The sequence below is a fragment of the Syngnathus floridae genome, chromosome 13 (assembly GCF_059516105.1).
Source record: "Syngnathus floridae isolate MCC-2025c chromosome 13, RoL_Sflo_1.0, whole genome shotgun sequence".
NCBI lineage: Eukaryota > Metazoa > Chordata > Actinopteri > Syngnathiformes > Syngnathidae > Syngnathus > Syngnathus floridae.
In genome coordinates, this window is record NC_142425.1 from 5,394,930 (window position 1) to 5,413,869 (window position 18,940).

The 18,940-nt window shown below is 39.1% G+C and overlaps 1 long non-coding RNA gene across 5 annotated transcripts in view; it reads left to right on the forward strand.

The window, feature by feature from the left end:
- The window catches only part of LOC148388298 (uncharacterized), a 154,410-nt gene that overhangs the window by 2,226 nt on the left and 133,244 nt on the right, over window positions 1-18,940 (forward strand). For all 5 annotated transcript variants that reach the window (XR_015862135.1, XR_015862134.1, XR_015862137.1 and 2 more), the window contains exon 2: window positions 4,188-4,371. This is a non-coding gene — a long non-coding RNA (uncharacterized LOC148388298). The remainder of the gene's footprint in view (window positions 1-4,187; window positions 4,372-18,940) is intronic.

Sequence of the window (18,940 nt, forward strand, 5' to 3'; positions counted from 1 at the left end):
GTAGTGCTATGTTGCCATCTTGTTGCACATATAGGCAGGTGTGGAGGTGTAGATTTTTGTTATTGGGGCCAGAGCTTGGTCCCTATTCCCTACGAGTAGTGGGGGAATACTGTCTTGTAAATAATGTTCTTATATTTTATTATATGGATTATTTAGCAATCCCTGAATCATCATCCTAAAACAGTCGTCAGAAAATCTGTGTTACTATGCGATTGCCACCTTTACTTTAAAGCAGGGGTGTCAAATTAATTTTTTTCGCGGTCCACATTGTAGTCATAGCTTCTTTCGAAGGGCCATTATGACTGTCACCCCAAATAAATGTATGAGCACCTCATATTATACACAGTAAAAGCTACAAAACAGACTGACAAATAACTCGTTTTCAAATCAGACGAATAAAAACTGGTTAAGTGTTTTAAAAAATATATTAAAAATGAAGACAATTTGCAATTCTAGTAATGACACACGAATTTGATGCACAATTTGTCTTTGCGGGCCACATAAAATGATGTGGCGGGCCGTATCTGGCCCCCAGGCCTTGAGTTTGACATCTGTGTTTTAAAGGGTTTCAAGTCAACATGACCAGCCTTACATTTGTTACCTGTTTGTGACCAGTACTTATTTTTACTGGTTTACCACATCCCCTTGCTCTACTTGTGTTTGCTGCAGCCTCTGCTAATTCAGCTGCTTCAAATCTCATTTCAGACACAATTAGCCTTTAGCCCATTCGAGTGCTGTCGCCTGTGGTGTTTTCGTCCTTTTCATCTTTTAGTGAACATTTTCTTTCGTTCTGTGATAAAGATCACTATTGAGGTTGCAGAAAAGGAGTTTTGATCATTTACAGGAGAAAACAAATTAAGCAAACTTTTAGCGAACCCATTATGAGACCGTTAAAATCTTTGCTTGTTGCTATGCAAGGGTTACAAACGCTACTGAACTGAGGCCTTTTATTCATTCCTTTGCCAGAAGTTTTTTAATTACATTATAAGAAAGATTTTAGGAGGAAAGCTCACTTTTGTGGCCTTGGCCCAATTTCAATTGAAGATGTCAATGGTTGTTCATCTATATGTGCCCTGTGATTGACTACCGACCATTTCAAGGTGTACCCTGTAGCGGTTTGTAAAATGAATGGATTGATGGATACTTGTGTATTTAAATGCTGCATTTATATGTGAAACTCTTCTACAGTATGTGAAGCTAATGGATTGAGGACATGATGCAACAGCTGTACTGTACTTGCAATGGGAAGGCATCTGAAATTAAAATGTTCAATTCGACAGCGCTGAGATGTCAGATAAGAGAGAGATTGGAGGATTGAGTTAGTGCTACTTTGCCGGATGTATTGACAGGTTATGGCATGAGGACAAAGAAGGAAACCTTGCTAAAACAATGTCTCAGTATCACGAGCTTTGGCGTACATGAGGTGACATACACGGAAAACAGTGCTCTATGCTCAGCCTGAAATGTACCCTGGAAGCCATCATCTAGCTCACGAACGAGATCTCTTCAATTTCCCACTGAGCCATTTGTAAAAGAATTCCACCATTTTCTGATGCTCGTCTTCAACTCCTTAAATTTATAAAATATATATCTTGTCCAGGTGTGCTCTACTGTCCGTCGTTGAGCAAGGAAAACAAAGATGTGGAGTAACAGTTGGTTCTTTATTTGCAAGATCTTAGGTTGTTTAATGGCAGTCAGTGCACAAGGCACTTCAGCAGACAAAACAACAACGTCATCGTTCCGGTCAGAAGGCTTTATAATGTCCACAAGCAGGAATAAGGAAGAGAAGAAAAGGGAAGGGAAAAGAAGGAAAAACATATTCTCATAAGGCAGGCATTTGTTCTGTTATCACCTGAATGTCCTGTTATCTACTGAATATTTTGTATCTATGTGTCATGGCGTTACTGAGCTGTGCCTTGTGTACTGGAATGTTACCTGCTCTGTGTGCTGTGTCTGTGCTCTGATGGAGCACTGTGTTTGTATAAAGTGATAAGAGTATTTACTGTATTTTCCGCACTATAAGGCGCACCGGATTATAAGGCGCACCTTCAATGAATGGCCCATTTTAAAACTTTGTTCATATATAAGGCGCATAGAATAGATAACTCAACGTGGCTCAAACGTTAATGCAATCACAATATAGTAACACTCGAAATAGTGAAAACAATAACAATATATCAGTAACGCAATGTCGCTAAAACGTTAATATCACACAACACACAAAATAAACACGCAAAGCTTACTTTAATAAGTTAGTCCTCATCCACGAATCCATATTCGTCCATATACAAGGCGCACCGGATTATAAGGCGCACTGTCAGCTTTTGAGGAAATTGGAGGTTTTTAGGTGCGCCTTATAAAGTTAAAGTTAAAGTCCCAATGATCGTCACACACACATCTGGATGCGGTGAAACTTGTCCTCTGCATTTAACCCATCCCTGTGTGATTTTGATCCATCCCCTGGGGGAGAGGGGAGCAGTGAGCAGCAGCGGTGCCGCGCTCGGGAATCATTTGGTGATCTCACCCTCCAGTCCAGTCTCAGGGCGGACACTCTACCACTAGGCCACTGAGCGGAAAATGCGTTACACATTGATTGGCATGATCAAATATCTAAATTAATAGGAATAATTAATTCAATATACAAGCGGCCGAAATGAGTTTTCTCCGCAGGATGTCCGGGCTCTCCCTTAGAGATAGGGTGAGAAGCTCGGTCATCCGGGAGAGACTCGGAGTAGAGTCGTTACTCCTCCACGTTGAGAGGAGCCAGAGGAGGTGGCTCGGGCATCTTATCAGGATGCCTCCTGGACGCCTCCCTGGGGAGGTGTTCCGGGCATGTCCCACCGGTAGGAGACCCTGGGGACGACCCAGGACGCGCTGGAGAGACTATGTCTCTCAGCTGGCCTGGGAACGCCTTGGGATCCTCCGGGATGAGCTGGATGAAGTGGCTGGGGAGAGAGAAGTCTGGGAGTCCCTCCTAAAGCTGCTGCCCCCGCGACCCGACCCCGGATAAGCGGAAGAAGATGGATGGATGGATTTACATGATAAGTATAACAGTATAAAACTATGAAAAGTATATAAGTTTGTATAAACTAACAAAAATATGCTGTTGCTCCCTCTTCAATATCTACCTCCATCCAGACACAATTTCTTCAACAAATAAAAAGCTTCACTCAAACAAGCATCTTAGCTGAAATGAACTCTTGGTACTCTGAAGTTAAGTAAAAGAATGCCCTTGATTGCTACTAGGTACTTTGCACGGACGGTAATGTTGCAAGCAGTCCTGCAGGCAATGAGCGAGTCTGCATACTGGATACAGTCACACAAACCTGACAGTTATCAAATATAAATACAGGTCTCATATATTATTGCACGGTCTTGAGTGATGATGGGAAAGAGAATTGCGTCTTATAACAATGTGCTTTTTCATGTGTATAGATGCTTGTATGGAATGATATTCAATTTCGTGTTGCAAGTAATAATCTGTTCTGTTGCCGCATGTTTGTGGGTTTTGTGTTGCTCATTCACTATGTACATACTAAATACGCTTTTTATTTGTTTTCCGTGTGGTTGTCTCACCCTGGCTGTATGCTTCAGTTTGTCACTGACAATACTGAAAGACATTTGGTTACATAATCCAAACGAGAGGAGAGATTAATGCTTATAATTAATCTTCACACCAGCAGCGCCATTGCATAGATTTCATTAGAATAAACCGGAATTAGATCAGTATCAGAAGGGGAAAATAGTCAAGTTGAATTAGATTAGGGTAATGATAGAAAAGATTATATTTGTTCCCATTTATGGAAAATAGCTAATCATGCAGTTTGGTATGACGGCAAATGTCTTACCAGTTGCTATTACTGTAAATGAAGGAACAATGAAAAATTCTGGTATCACAAAGGAGTGGGTCATGCATGATTTCAGGAACGCTTTTTGATACTTTTGAATGAATTATCTGAAATGTATCTTACGACCCTATGTATTTATTATTGTTATTGTACACCCCCAGTCTCGACTCACCACAATCAGACATTATTTATTATTGAGATGTTTGTATAAAAGTAGTCTGGATACTTTTGAAAATAGGTGTCAACGCTCATTCTACACAATGAATTGTTAATATGGCCAACCACAAATCAATTTGCATTTGTCCTCAGCTGATATGTTTTTAACTTCTCTCTCTTCAGACGTCAATGGAAGAAAAACACCCCTCTATAGCCATTCCTCATTTCATCCTGCAATCAACCTCTGGATATCTTTTTTTCCTTCAAATTGAAAACACCAAAAAGTTTCCTATTGTCAAGCTGCCAACTACCTGCTGACTTTGGGCTCGAGGTGGAGCCCACCCAGGATTGGTTGCCATTCAGTCAGGTCAGCACCATTATTTTGGAACTTCAGTTACAGCTTGAGAATTTTCTGAGAGGTTTATGTAACTGCCACCCTGTCTTATGACTCTTATGTATGTTAGAACTCCAGGCAAAAAGTCTTGAAACAACCACCGTAAGTCAATCTAATCAAGCAGTCTGAGAACCTTTGACAAATCTTAAATCTGACCTTCACCCTAAAGTTAGTCCCATCAGACTATGAAGCACTTAATCTATACATTTTTAGTACCATATTTTCCGGACTATAAATCAGTTTTTTTCTTAGTTTGGGTGAGACTTATATTCTGGAGCGATTTATGGGTGAAATTATTAACACATTATTATATAATTTCACATGTTATTTTCACACTAAACCGCAAGAGGGCGCAATAGGCCTGTGTTGATAATTTCTGCAACTGATGATGAGTCTGACGTAAGCAATGTAGAAGAGGAAGCACCGCATCTTCTACCTCCGGTGTTAGCAAAGTTGTTTAAAGTGACTAAAAGGGAATAAACTTTTGAAAGTGATTTTGATTAAAATCCCAAAAAATCAACATGACTGTTTACTGATTTGGACTAGCTCTGTAAATATTGTGAGAATAAGAACAAAGTCACAGTTAAAGACACCCTGCTGTTTCTGGCAGCAGCTGAGTGGTTATCACAATGAAGGACTTGTTTGTGTAGTTTATGTTGGTGAAGAATGGATAATCCAGGTTCTCCGGTTGAACTACATGCTGGAATTTCCATCAGTTTACAAACGCACCATAGTCGTCAGACCATCACTGTTATCGAAAGCGCACAGCAGCACTCACTTAAACTGAATATGTGCCGATTATCAGACTGACAAAATATGAAATCTCAAGATTTTCTGATTAGCCATGCAAACACGATTTGCAAGTGGCTGACCAGGCCTTGTGCTAACTGACCAGTGGTTTGGCAATCCTGTTTACAATGCGCTCCATAGTTACCGTATTTTCCGCACTATAAGGCGCACCTAAAAACCTCCAATTTTCTTAAAAGCCGACAGTGCGCCTTATAATCAGGTGCGCCTTATATATGGACCAATATTGAGCCACTATACTGAATGTATATATCTTATATATGGACAAAGTTTTAAAATGGGCCATTCATTGAAGGTGCACCTTATAATCCGGTGTGCCTTATATATGGACAAAGTTTTAAAATGGGCCATTCATTGAAGGTGTGCTTTATAATCCGGTGCGCCTTATAGTGCGGAAAATACGGTAATATTGGCCAATTTCCTACTGCATAGCTGAATGTCTTTCACGGCACACCAGTTTGCCGCTGCACAGTGGTTGGGAAACACTGGTCTACATGACCCACATAATTTGTGGCATGTTCAAAACGCCAAACTAGTATGGGTGTTTGTAGAGGAAAAAGCAAACTCACATGAGAAGCGCTTAAGAAAAAGTGAAAGGCCTGGAGAAGCTGAGTGACTCTGTTGGAAAGGCTTGTTTCAAGTGGATAGTCATTTTTTCTAAAACCAAAACACTTTTATGACTTCAAATGTTTTTCTTTCAACTTTTTGCCACTGGCCAGATGGTATTAACAGTCAATTGGTAGAAATATGTACTGCTGTCATTGAGTGTTTTCTTCAATGAAACTGACATGTTTTTGGAATGTGGAAGGAAGTTGGGCTACTAAGAGAAAACCCACACAAGCACAGGGAAATATGTCAGTTGGTTTCTTGCTTGTCACTGCAGAAGTTTGCATAGTTGAAGCTGTAAACTTTCCTCCCACTAGCTTCAGCATGAACACCTTATTTTTGTTCTGACTTCAGACATATTGATGTGATGACCAGAAGGGAGCAATTGTAATTTTGGAGGCTGTGATTTGTGATGCTGTTGAGCTTTTTTTTTTTTCCTCCAACTTACAGTGTCAAGAGTGCGTATATCTATGCACTTTATTCTTGTAATGTGACATGTGCACACACTTCACAACTTCACAAGTGACTTCCCAATGAGACACTCTTGCCCAGAACCATTTCCTTTCATTCCATCATCATTAAGCTAAACTTATTACTTTCACAAAAGGCCACAGTCTGTTTTCACTTGGTGCCCTCCCTGCAGTGCATGTCACCACAAAGCTACTTTGCAAAAGAGGCGTGCATTCGGATAATTAAAACTGAAATGCTGGGACATATTTCTTAATTAACCACTAATCTGATGAAGTGTGATAGCGGGACAGAAGTTTCCTTTAAGGGAAGGAAGGCCTTTGTGTTGAGGTGATTAATGGACTCCAGAGGGGAAGAAAATATAATTGGCTGTGTGTCCCTCGTAGCTGGAGAAAATTGTAGGCTGTTTGCTCGGAGAAGTGAAAGTGTTTATGTTCGACCAAAAGACGCGACGTTTACATTAGTACATCAGCACTGGCAAACCATGGTGTTTAATACATGTAAACATTATGCTTTAATACAAACTGCACTTTACTTGTACTACTTTGTACTTGTGATGGCACAAAACCACCTTATACCCAACAAATTAATGTCTAATTTGTCAAGAATACCATTAATTGCATCATTGTCTTTTATATTGCCACTGAACTTAACATTGAAATTTCATATTCTGGACATTTTGCTATCCCATGATGTTTCGACGGCCTGCGCCTGGCAGGAGACCTGTTTTTTTTTTCTTTCAGTCCAGAATTTTTTTTCTCACAAAATTAGTAGTTGAGCTGGTGGGCGTGGCAGAAACACCCCATGAGGGTTAGCGCGTGTTCCAAATCCACAAACACGCATAATTAAGCCATTGCCCCTTCACGAAAATGACGATGCGCCAAGGGCAAACTTCTTTCTGTCACCAATTTAGCAGGTGCATCAGGGGGCGAGGCTGCTTCGTTTGATAGCATACCCAGATGACCGCAGCATCTCCATAAACACGGCAGACTAAACTTAAGCTGGCAAAAAATTTAAATTGCCCCCATTTTAACGTTGAGCACACGAGCGTCGGTCTACCAAAATAGGGTCCTGCGTTGTCCCCATATATCAAGTCTACAATACTTCATGATACCTACTGTTTAAACTACTAAAACTGTAGGTAAAGACAGGAAAGCTCATAAAATGACAAAAAGAAAAATATGAAATTTGCAACTACCAGTACATGTACTGTATTTGATAATCCCCTTCTACAATATTTCCTGTATGCCATTTGTCCCCACAATTTATGGGCCATAAACTGCAATCCCAAAGTGTCTTTTTCAAACCACAATAATAGATATTCATAAGGCCAAAATCTCCTTGTGTATCTCATCCCTAAAATCACATTACTCAGAGCTTGTATTCATTGTAAGCCTATATAGTGCCCCTAAACAACATCTGAGGCCACAATGCCCCTGTATACTGTGTATTTAATATCAGTGTCCTCATATCCAATTTCCATAAACTCACAGTATATGCATTCTTGTTTCTAAATCCACAGTCATCCATCATTTCAGAACTATAAATTAATTTGAGTGTTCATTAAAACCAACCACACAAAGACAGCATGAGTCTCACAGCTGCTGATTTGACTTAACCTTGAAGAACCCACAACACACCAATGCTTCTTTGGTGTCCTTGAATTCCAATATGGATTCCTTGGAGCACTAGCAGCTTTGTGACAAGGGAAGGACATTGTTTTTATGCTGTGCAGCACAACACGCTCTGGTAACATGGGCACCCAATAAGGCTGAGTCGCAGCAGTGTTGGGTTGCTGTTGCAACATGCAGAGCAGCGACAAAACTTTGAAATGTCTCTCCCCATTTCACTATATAAAGTCCTTTGCATTAGAGTGAGTGTCTTTTTGTAGGACTACTGGAAACCATAACAGAAGAGTAGAAAACTATCATAATACTGTTATCATAAGGCAGTACACACAATTTATTCCACTTACTATAGTCTAACTGGCTTGGTTTTTTAAATACAGATGACAGGGAGAGATTATAGTGAATTTCACATTGGTAATATTTAAAAACAAAACTTGGTTCTGGTATGATTTTGAAACCCATCTACCACAAGCATGAATAAAAATAAGTTCAACACATTAGCACCTTGAGGCATAAAATGTATGTGCGGCTGAATCGCTGCTGCATTTAATCCTGTCCTGTTTCTTCTATTTGTCTTCATCCGACACACTTCCTCTGCTTCCCCCCCATGATTGCACAATTTCAAATTAGCTTCATGTAAACACCAGAGGGCAGTATGACTCCACATGGCTATGCGACTATGCTCTCACCCTCTCCGCCAGCACCACATTTTCTGTCAAAATTGTTTGGAATCGTTAGGGTTAGTGAGAAGCAAAGAAATTACAACATGAATTAACCATATTCCATCCACTCAAAGTGGAACTGCTTGAATTTAATGTGATGACACCCTTTATTATCAGCAACAAAGCAGAACTATTGTCCAGCTGAGTGAGCAATGGTGGGTTCTGCTCTGTCTAAACTTTCTCATTTGTGGCGTACACAGCATCTTATCATAGACAAATTGACAAGGGAATTCATTTTGGAGGAATAAGAAAAACAGTAAAACTGACTTAGACAATCTCTGGAAAGTTTGGTTGTCACTACCATTCGTGGACACCTTTCCTCTTGTGTTCGAGCTAGCTAAGTGCTTATACCAAAGGTCGCTGACGTTTTTGGAATCGATGGCTACTTTTTGGGTGCCGATTACGCAGTTTGATACACACTTCTGAAACAACAGGTCTTGGGTCACATCCAATCATGGCGCACCAGTTTTCTCAAGCTGAGGTGTGATTGGTTGTGACCTGGGACCTGGCAATTGTGATCTCATTTTCAATTGACAACAAGTGGCAAAAAGGCCGCCTCCTGGAATGGATAAAAACGGGTGAATTTTGCTGCTTAACTCATATTCAACGCACAGAATTATAATTAGAATGTTTAGACTAGTGAGTGTACATACGACATAATTGGAAATAAATATTTTTTGGGTTGACTTCCTCTTTAAGCATTTTCTGAATTTTCATAGTAAAAATAAGTTACCGTATTTTCCGCACTATAAGGCGCACCTAAAAACCTCCAATTTTCTCAAAAGCCGACAGTGCGCCTTATAATCCGGTGCGCCTTATATATGGACCAATATGGATTCGTGGATAAGGACTAACTTATTAAAGTAAGCTTTACGTGTTTATTTTGTGTGTTGTGTGATATTAATGTTTGAGCAACGTTGAGTTATTGATATATTGTTACTGTTTTTGCTATTTCGAGTGTTACTATATTGTGAGTGCATTAACGTTTGAGCCACGTTGAGTTATTTATTCTATACGCCTTATTATCTGGTGCGCCTTATAATGCGGATAATACGGTAGATGCCCCTTATATCAGCTAATTTTAGAATAGGGCTGGTCATGTCATCTCAGGGTGTGGGCACCATGTTGTTGAATCCTGCCTTATAGTACACGAGGGCAGTTATTATATAATACACTGTAATGATATCAAAATGATGAAGTTTTAGCAAATATAATCAACAAATGCACTGCTGATAAGGTGGTTGGTGTCATCATATAAAAAGATTTCTCATACACATACGTCACGCATGAGTGTTTGCGTGTGCTAGAAGCTTGAGGAGGCCTTGCTTTGGTGGCACGACTGGTGTCATTTCATGAGTTGGAATTAAAGCCGTAGATGTAGAGTTGGAATTAAAGCCGTCGATGTAATCCCCGAGTAATACACCACCGTCTTGAAGCCCCATTTTATGAAGATGGAGAAGTTTGAGAAAAAATAAAAAAGCAGGAGTTGCTGGAGGGGTGTGAAGGTGTTATGACTGAGAAACAACAAGGAGCAAGATTAAGAAAAAGGTTCTGATGAAGGTTGTACTCTCTCTGGTTATTAGAAGATTTGAGAAACAGTTTTGGAGGCCAATAACATGGTTGTGGTATAGCATATTTATTTTTTCTGTGAAGTATAGTTCTTTGCACATATTTTTGTGCTTGGGCTATCTAGTAAATTAGTCAATGTATGCTCAATGAAAGCAGACAATTAAAATACATTGCTTTGCACATACATTGTATGTGCTAGGTTAGGTGTTTGGATGTTTTCACGTGCTGCCATTTAAAATGGGGAGGGATTGGGTGGAACAAACCATTTTTGAGGCAAGGGGTTGCTGTATTTGTTATTAAAATATTAAATTTTAGCCTACTTCTGTATTATTATAAAAAAAAATGTCTTGTTTATAGAGTAAGTAAGTAAGTAAGTAAGTAAGTAAGTAAGTAAGTAAGTAAGTAAGTAAGTGAGTAAGTAAGTAAATAAATAAGGTACGTTAATACGTAACGTAAGTCAGTAAGTCAATAAATAAATAACGTATCCCACATTTTATGGATGCCGAAATTCAATTAAAAAAAATACTAGCAACGCATGTGGTTTGGTCATTTGTTTGTGTCATCTGTTATTTGGCTTCTACAGATGATATCAAGTCAGATAGTTCCAAATCTGTTTTCCTCAAATCCTCATTGCATTATTACTCAGGATAAGCCCGATTGAATCAGCAGCTCTTCAACAGGCCGTAATCAGCTTAGCATAGCCCATCTGCAAATATGCAAATAGTATTTGATGATTAATTGACCCCAGTTGGACAGAGCGGGAGTTTAGTGAAAGAAGAATATATGAAGTATTAGGAAGAGATTGTTAGAGGAAGTCACAGGAGTTAATTGATTGTATGTGTGAGTCAGAGTGCATTTCAAGGTATATTCATGTTTTTCCCACCAGAGGTCATTTTTTGGCTTCTTGACTGATTAAAATTGATTTATAGACCCTTGAACAGCGTAGATAATATTATCGACGTACTTCAGGACAATTTTCTTTCCTATATTAAACGATTGGTGATTGTCTTTGGGGGCTTGTGTTCAATATACAGACTACTATGTATCTGTGTGTTTGTCCATGTGAGTCTGTCAATCTAAAAAATCCCAATCAATCAATCATGGCTGACACAAATTAAAACAATCAACATAGCCATACATCTTTTCTGTTCCATTAAACTCGAAACAATTTGGTTAATTGCTAATTAGTGTAAATTCTGGACTGTAAGACGCATCCGAATATAAATCGCACCAGCTAAAATTAAGGGAAAATTCTGGTTTGTTCCTAAGCCGCATGTGTTTTAATGTTTTATTGCCATATAAGGTAATATCCACAAATCATACAATATCGTAAAAGTCGTGAAAAAGCAAATAGATAAGCAGTACTGGACTATAAAACGCAGGGTTTAAAAGCTTGTGCAAAAAGTAGCGTCTTATAGTACGGAAAATACGGGAGTCTGCTTATCACTACATAATTCATTCATGCGTCAGATTCACCACATTAAATGTCAACAGGGGAACCTGAATACTTTCTGTGCTTGTCATTTAAGTACCTTACCGAAAAAGCCACAGTCCCATATACCAGACATTTTGTTGCTGTAAAAATTTTGATTTATGATGTTGATTATTTAGGTTGTGTTTGCCAAACATAATGCTCCGCTATAATTGAACTTGTGTCACTCGGAGCGGAAGTGTTGCCTCTCCAACCCTCTAATTTGTTGTTTTAGTCGCCTTGATTCTCATTCTGTCAATAAATTGCATATTCAGAGAGAATGAAAGCAAGTGAGCGAGACGAGGGAGTGATTATTCAATATTAACATGCTGGTGCCGTCTGAGACACTCCCGTGGATGATTGTATTCATAAAGTAGATCACTGTGCGTATATGACTTTGAGTGTGGAGGCCGACTCAGATGAGAATGAAGGAAAGCAAATCGATTGGGCGTCGCTACAACCCTCTGAAATTGTCTGGCTGCTGTTTGTGTGTTTGTTTGATTGTCCAATTTTCCATCCTCTCATTTTCTGTTGTGTTTCTTCTATACATCCAATGCGCCAGCTTACCCGGAGCACATGATCAATTCTCTCTGTTATTCCTCCTCCTCCTTTCTGGTTCTTGCACTCTGCCTTCCGCCTCGCTCCTCAAGCCTCTTGAGAATCAGTATTTTATGAAGAACTTGGAAGGTTTTTGCTCGGTGGATGGCCAAAATTGGTTGGCGAAAATAACTTGAAATTGCACTTTCTCTGGCCTCTGAAATAATAACTAACATACAGCCCGACTTCCTCTTTAGTACTGTGATGTATGATTTGCTGCAAATTTATTGATCAGTGTTTTCTGTTTTGTTAAACTATCATCATGAATTATATTAATGTTTAGTAAAGGTTTGAGATTGACTCGTTGACTTTTGGCTTAGGCGAACAAGTTAAGGTAGAATTTTCTATTTCTAATACAGCGGACCCTCCATTTTTGCGATTAGTCTGTTCCGGAAAGTCGAATCATATAAAATCCAAAGCAATATTTCCCACAGCAAGTAATATAAATCTAATTAATCCATTCCAAATGCAAAATACAGTTTATTTATTTACATATACAAATGCAGTGAAATTAATATAAATGACTAATTAAATGGACAAATGAAAAATTCACATTTACCTTTTCTGAAGAATGTTGAAGATGAATCCAGTAACGAGGGGATGGAGTGGAAACATTTTTGAGCTCTTTCTAGAATTGTATAGTTATTTTTTTTATTGCCTTCCTCATTAAATGGCTGGCACTCGCAACTTTCTCTCAAAGTGTTCAACAGACTGCAAGGCAAATTAACAGCTCAAGACGAGCTTGGTAACACTTAAACAAGTGTGAGCTAATCAGTGCCGATTCTTGTGAAAAGTCATGCCTTTTAAATAAAAGCATGCTATTCACCAAGCTTTAGTTGGTCTATGGTGTTTTATTTAGCGTTCACATTTCTTAATTTCCTCGTTTATTGTGTTGGATGTGCCACCACATGGCGCACTGGTGAGCAAATCCACCTCATTTTTCAGAGGGTGCTGTTTCAATTACACCTCCAGCCCTCCCTGTATGGAGTTTGCATGTTCTCCCCGTGCCTGCGTAGGTTTTCTCCGGGCACTCAGGTTTCCTCCCACTTCCCAAAAACATGCATGGTAGGCTGATTGGGCACTCCAAATTGCCCGTAGGTGTGAGTGCGAGTGTGAACGGTTGTTCGTGTCTGTGTGCCCTGCGATTGGCTGGCCACCGGTTCAGGGTGTCTCCTGCCTACTGCCCGATGACTGCTGTGATAGGCTCCAGCACGCCCACGACCTTTGTGGGGACAAGCGGTACAGAAAACGGATGGGTGGATGGATGCCACCACATAGCCCAAGAAAGTGTGGTGAAACTGTGTTATTATATGCTTTTGTCTTTAAGGTCAGACTTTTGACAGAATGTGTTACATTGATGTGGTTTGAATGCTGTAGAGCAGAGGGTGGGTTGCATGGGTGGCTGCCTGGGACTAAAAAAAAATTGTAAATGGTGGAGGAAAATACAATAAATTAGAAATAAATAAAAGAGAGTTACAATAGGCTGTTACAATAACGCTACAACAGGCTGCTGCAACTGTGCCACATATTGTACATCTGGGGCGGTTTGGAATCGATATTTATCTCATAACATGGCAAAAACACGAAGTAAATAAAATAGTAATATCTCTGGTGAGTATGATGTAATTATTGGATGTGTGCAGATCGCTACAGACCTGTTTTTGTCGTCAAACTTGGCTTGCTCTGACCAAGCCACCATAGAACATAAAGCTGGCCAGCATGCTAAAATCGTATGTTGCATCCTGAGATGATGATAACCCATCTGAATAATTTAATTGAGATGATGATTCTGAGAGATTATCGATACATACATACACACACACACACACGCACACGCACACGCACACGCACACGCCCATGCACACATGCACGTGCACAAACACATCGGCACACCATATATACACTATCTTGACATCCTCCTCTCGCCATAATCCCTTTCTCAGATAGTGACAGGGTCGTATTTGGCGCTAAAACATTATCCTTCTGCTCATTAACCTTGAACAGGGTTTCCATTCCACCCGGCTGATTCCTTCATCTGCCACCTCTGACTTCACCTCCGTCTCCTTCCCCTCTTGTCCCTATCCGCCCTATTTGTAGAGGCACTCACCCAGATGAGACAGGACCCCGTTAAAATGTCGGCTGATGCTTCACGGTGCCTCTCTTCAGCGTTGGGGGATCGACTTATCTGGACAATTTGTTCCGCAAAGTTGTCGCGACACTAATGAGATCATCCACAACTGTTTGGGTGGGGCGTTAAAGTTGACTGCGTAGAACTTGAGCTGGAAAAAAAGACTTTGACCGTATTTGACGCCTCAGCCATCCGTAACACTAACATCAATCATAATTTGATTTAATTTTTTTTCCCCCCAATCTTACATTCCACTTTTTCATTCTCTGTGGAGCAACTGTTTTAATTTACTTTTAACATATGGCGCCTATATTAGTGTAGGATTAATTATAATCAAATAATAATACAATGGTGATATGTATATTTCCCTTGTGTTCATTCAATTATCAGACACCAGACTTCTATTCTCACAAATATTACATTTTAAGTTAAGAAGCAAAACCTCTCTTACGTAATTGGTCATTTTCAGTCAGGACTTCATTTCCTCCGTGAAACTGTAAGTAGAGACTCCATGAAAGTGACCTACAGCACAATATTGAACACTTGTCTCATGAACCACAGTGGGCAGTTGAAGCAATTTCATATTTGGCTAAAAAAAAAATCTCAATTTGATGCATTTTATTCTAATTAAAAACAAATTAAATGTCAACTACACATGCTTAGCTTTGCATGTACGATGACATTCTTCCCTTTTTCAGTCTCTGAAAACTCTAATAAATGTATTAATGAATCATGAATGAATCAATGTCTGTCAGACGCAAGCTTATTGAAATTCTGAAGAATGCAGTATTGATACGATCACTCATACTTATTAGGGTGAACCAGTCGAGTGTGGCTAGGAATAACGGTTGCCACTGCTGGCACTATTCTACAAAATTTTCCACCAGCAGGATTTCTGTACAGCCTACAGGAGATGTAAGCACACGAAACAGTAATGTTTTATCTGCTGACCACAGAGGCTGAAGGAATTCATAAGTCAAGCTTAAGATTGTGGCAGGGAAATTGGAAATCAGTTTTGCATTGACATGGCCCTGTAAGTTTTGAATACAAAAGCAGGAATACATTCCTAAAATGGATGGCTTATACTTTTTTCTCTCTGCTTGTCATTTGTTTGGGTTTAACACAAATGAAAATGAATTGTTTTATTGTTCAGCAGAATGAAACAAACATGAAAATGGTCAAAACTAAAGCATGTTTGAGTCCAGTGTACTGTATGTGTAAAATCAAAATAAAGTCTGAGTACAAAAGTGCTAATCACTGAAGGACCCGTTATTTTTAAAATTTCAATTGCTCTTAAAAGGAAAATATGGCCAATTGTTTTTGGTTGTTGTGTTGGGATAACTGCATGCAAATGGCAATACTGGTGTAATCTTTCCAAAGAGAGAAAAAAATAAAACCGAAATCTTTGCCTTTAAACTAAGAATTGCAACGATGAACTGAGCAATGTACTTAATATACTGAAGCAGCAATGCGAAGTGCTGCACTGAATGAGAAAGTGGTGAATAGTTTGTTTATTTAAGTAGTGTTCACACTATTCATGACAAAATCTTATTATGTCACCTGCCAACCAACCTTTTTTTCCTGGGTTGAGTACAAAGCATTAACAAATTTGGAGGCCACGTGTACCGTGCCAAGCTGCCTCTACTTTGATGATTTTTCTGCTAAGCATGATGTCATAGCTGCACACATTTATCATATGATTGACTAAGTGACCTAAGTTTTACTATGGACATATGGAAACGCTTAAGTAGGTCTGCTTAGCTTTACAGTTCACTGGCTGGATGATCACTTCAACATGAAAAAAGTCTTCTTCTATGCATTAATGCTCTGTAAAAGCAGTGTCACAAATAAGTTAAATTCATTGACGCCCTTAATTATTGCAGATGTCCTCTGATTGTGGAATATTTTGTTATACTTTGTGTTACCTAAGAAAATATATATTGGTAATTTGTTTGGTTGTGTCACTTATGTTTATGGCGTATTTGATTATGAAAGTTCTCAAACATAAAATATATTCTTTGTCATTAGCATCAGCCACAAAAGGGCAGGAAGTGACCAGTTATTGATACTGGCTGAAAATGAGTCTAAGTCAGCGCATCAGGGGATGTTTGCAGAACTGAATTAAGTAAATACCCCCCAAAACAAGTGGTTTAAATTCACTAGCTGAGAAGAAAATCAGTTAACTTAAGATCCAAACTAGTTGGGCTCCTTTTAGCACATCACTGATGATTGACAGTTCTGATTTTCTGTGGAAACAGTTCCACTTTTTCCATTTCGCCTACTTAAGTCACATCTCTTGGAAGCGACCCGAGTGATGGTTGCCAAGCAGCGTTGCTCATCTGCTCTAATGTGTTCGCTCACTCATGCACACAAATGACCGCTTTTTCAAATGACACGTTTAGATAATCAGAGACTCTTTCGCTTGAGCAAAATGCATTTTTAATTTCACGATGAAAATTTTCTTACATTCCTCATTCATACTGTTGGAAAATAACTTTTCGAAATGACATTCCAGTCAGTCATTATGCTGTTTGAGTAATTTTTTGTAGTTTACCTATTGTACGTTAGAAACATAAAAACATCATTACGTTTTCAGAATTATTTCCTTGTCTACCGCCCATGGTGAAAAGTCAAAGTATGAAAAAAAGAAAATCCAATCTATTAGTTACAGACATAAAGCAGCAGTTTCGTCGCGTTTGTTCTCTGTAAGTTTGGAGCAGAGTAGAACTGAAGGAGCATAAACTTTTCAAAGAACTTCCATCTTTATTATAACATCTATTCTCTATCCACTGCTGCTCAGAGAATTAGCCAGTCAGCAGAAAGCAAAGCGAGGGATTGCTTTGTGGCATTGCTCTCTGTGATATGGAAAAAGGAGGGGTTTGGGGGCATTTCCTCTGATAGCTTGGTGTTCTTTCATTCTGGTGACAGATAGCAGCAAGACACGGTACAAATGCCTCTCTTATCTAGAAAATACTATAAAAGGCTCAGTATCGTCATACTGTACATAGCTTAGAAAACAGATATACAGTACTTCTTCTGCTAAGTATGTTTATACATGCATGTATAACAGTAGTTTGAAGATAAATTATAATATAACATTCCTAACTGTGAGTGGAAGTACATTTTATATCCACATCTCCTAAAAAAATGATAGAGATATTGTTCTTTGTTCCCTACTCTTGGATTGGTCTGTAACATGTTACAAAATTGGCTAAAATATGGATCATTGCTCTCCAAAGTAAAAGCAGACATTTGTAAATGTCTTATTTTGATTAATCACAGTGATAAACTGTCTGCTTTCATAGAGGATTGAAAAAAAAAATCAGACAATATTTACTGTTGAGAGGCTGAAGCTTTGAATATTTGGATAAGTTGTAGGTTGCTTAACCATTAATTGATTATCCAAACTAATTAGCGATTAATTTGATTATAAATTGATCGATTAACTATAGCACTTCTGCATTCAGCTAAAGTTGGTTTGATTGAATCTATGTTCATGTATTACTCACAACAGATGACATCAAGTTTAAAATCCATGTTTTGCAGAAAAGATCTGCAATAACAATAAACATCATATTAAATGAGCATTAATATAATATGATGTTGCACCTCGGGGCACACGCTTATGTCGACAGGAGAATATGAGCAAGGCCAGATTTGACTTGAAACACATTTTAAGGTTGTTCAACCCAAAAAGTCACGCAGGTCACAAAATATCAGATGGAATATCATATTATAGTCTCAGGTGTCCTAATCATATCCGATGCATTCCGAGACACAAGTCACAAGACAACAACCTATATTAGTCAAACAGAACAATCGACGTCAGACAATGAAAAGCTTCTACAGCCACCAGACAGGCGGATGCAATAATGAGAGAGCAGAGATCACACTTGTTTTGTTCTTGAGGCTTTTCTGCTTTTTAGGATGAGTATTTGTCTGTATAGTCTTCCAATCCACTTAGAGGTGGGAAACAAATGCCAGCAATATATTTAATACCCCTCGAGATCCTGCAGCCGCTGGCCGGAGGCGCCTAATCGTTCATGGGGACTTACGGGTTGCCGTGAAAATAAATAAATAATTCAATATCAAAGGGGAGTGGAACATTATGCTTTAGTGGGCAATAAAACATGTGGCGTGTCAGACGTGGCGACTGCTCCGGAAAAAGAAGAGGAATACTCACAATGCTATGTGATCACTGGGGAGGAGCAGAGAGCACCAACCAACAGGTGAAAATTAAATAATTTTCATGCAAACCGACATCCCATCTTGTCACAAAAAAGCCACTGAGACGATTACTTTGCGGCTGTACCTCAGCCTATCAGAGTCAGTGTTTTGTTTAGTGGCTTCCAAAGGACAGGTGCACTTTGACGGCCATAAAACAAGTCATATTTGAGGAATGATGTTGCTGCTGAGTCGTTGCATCACCACAAACGTGCAGTTACCATCAACGTTATTATGAAGCATGTGCAAATGATATTGCAAACAGAAACATAGGAATGCAAATGACAGTTAAATATGACAATGTTAAAAAAAAATCAAGAAA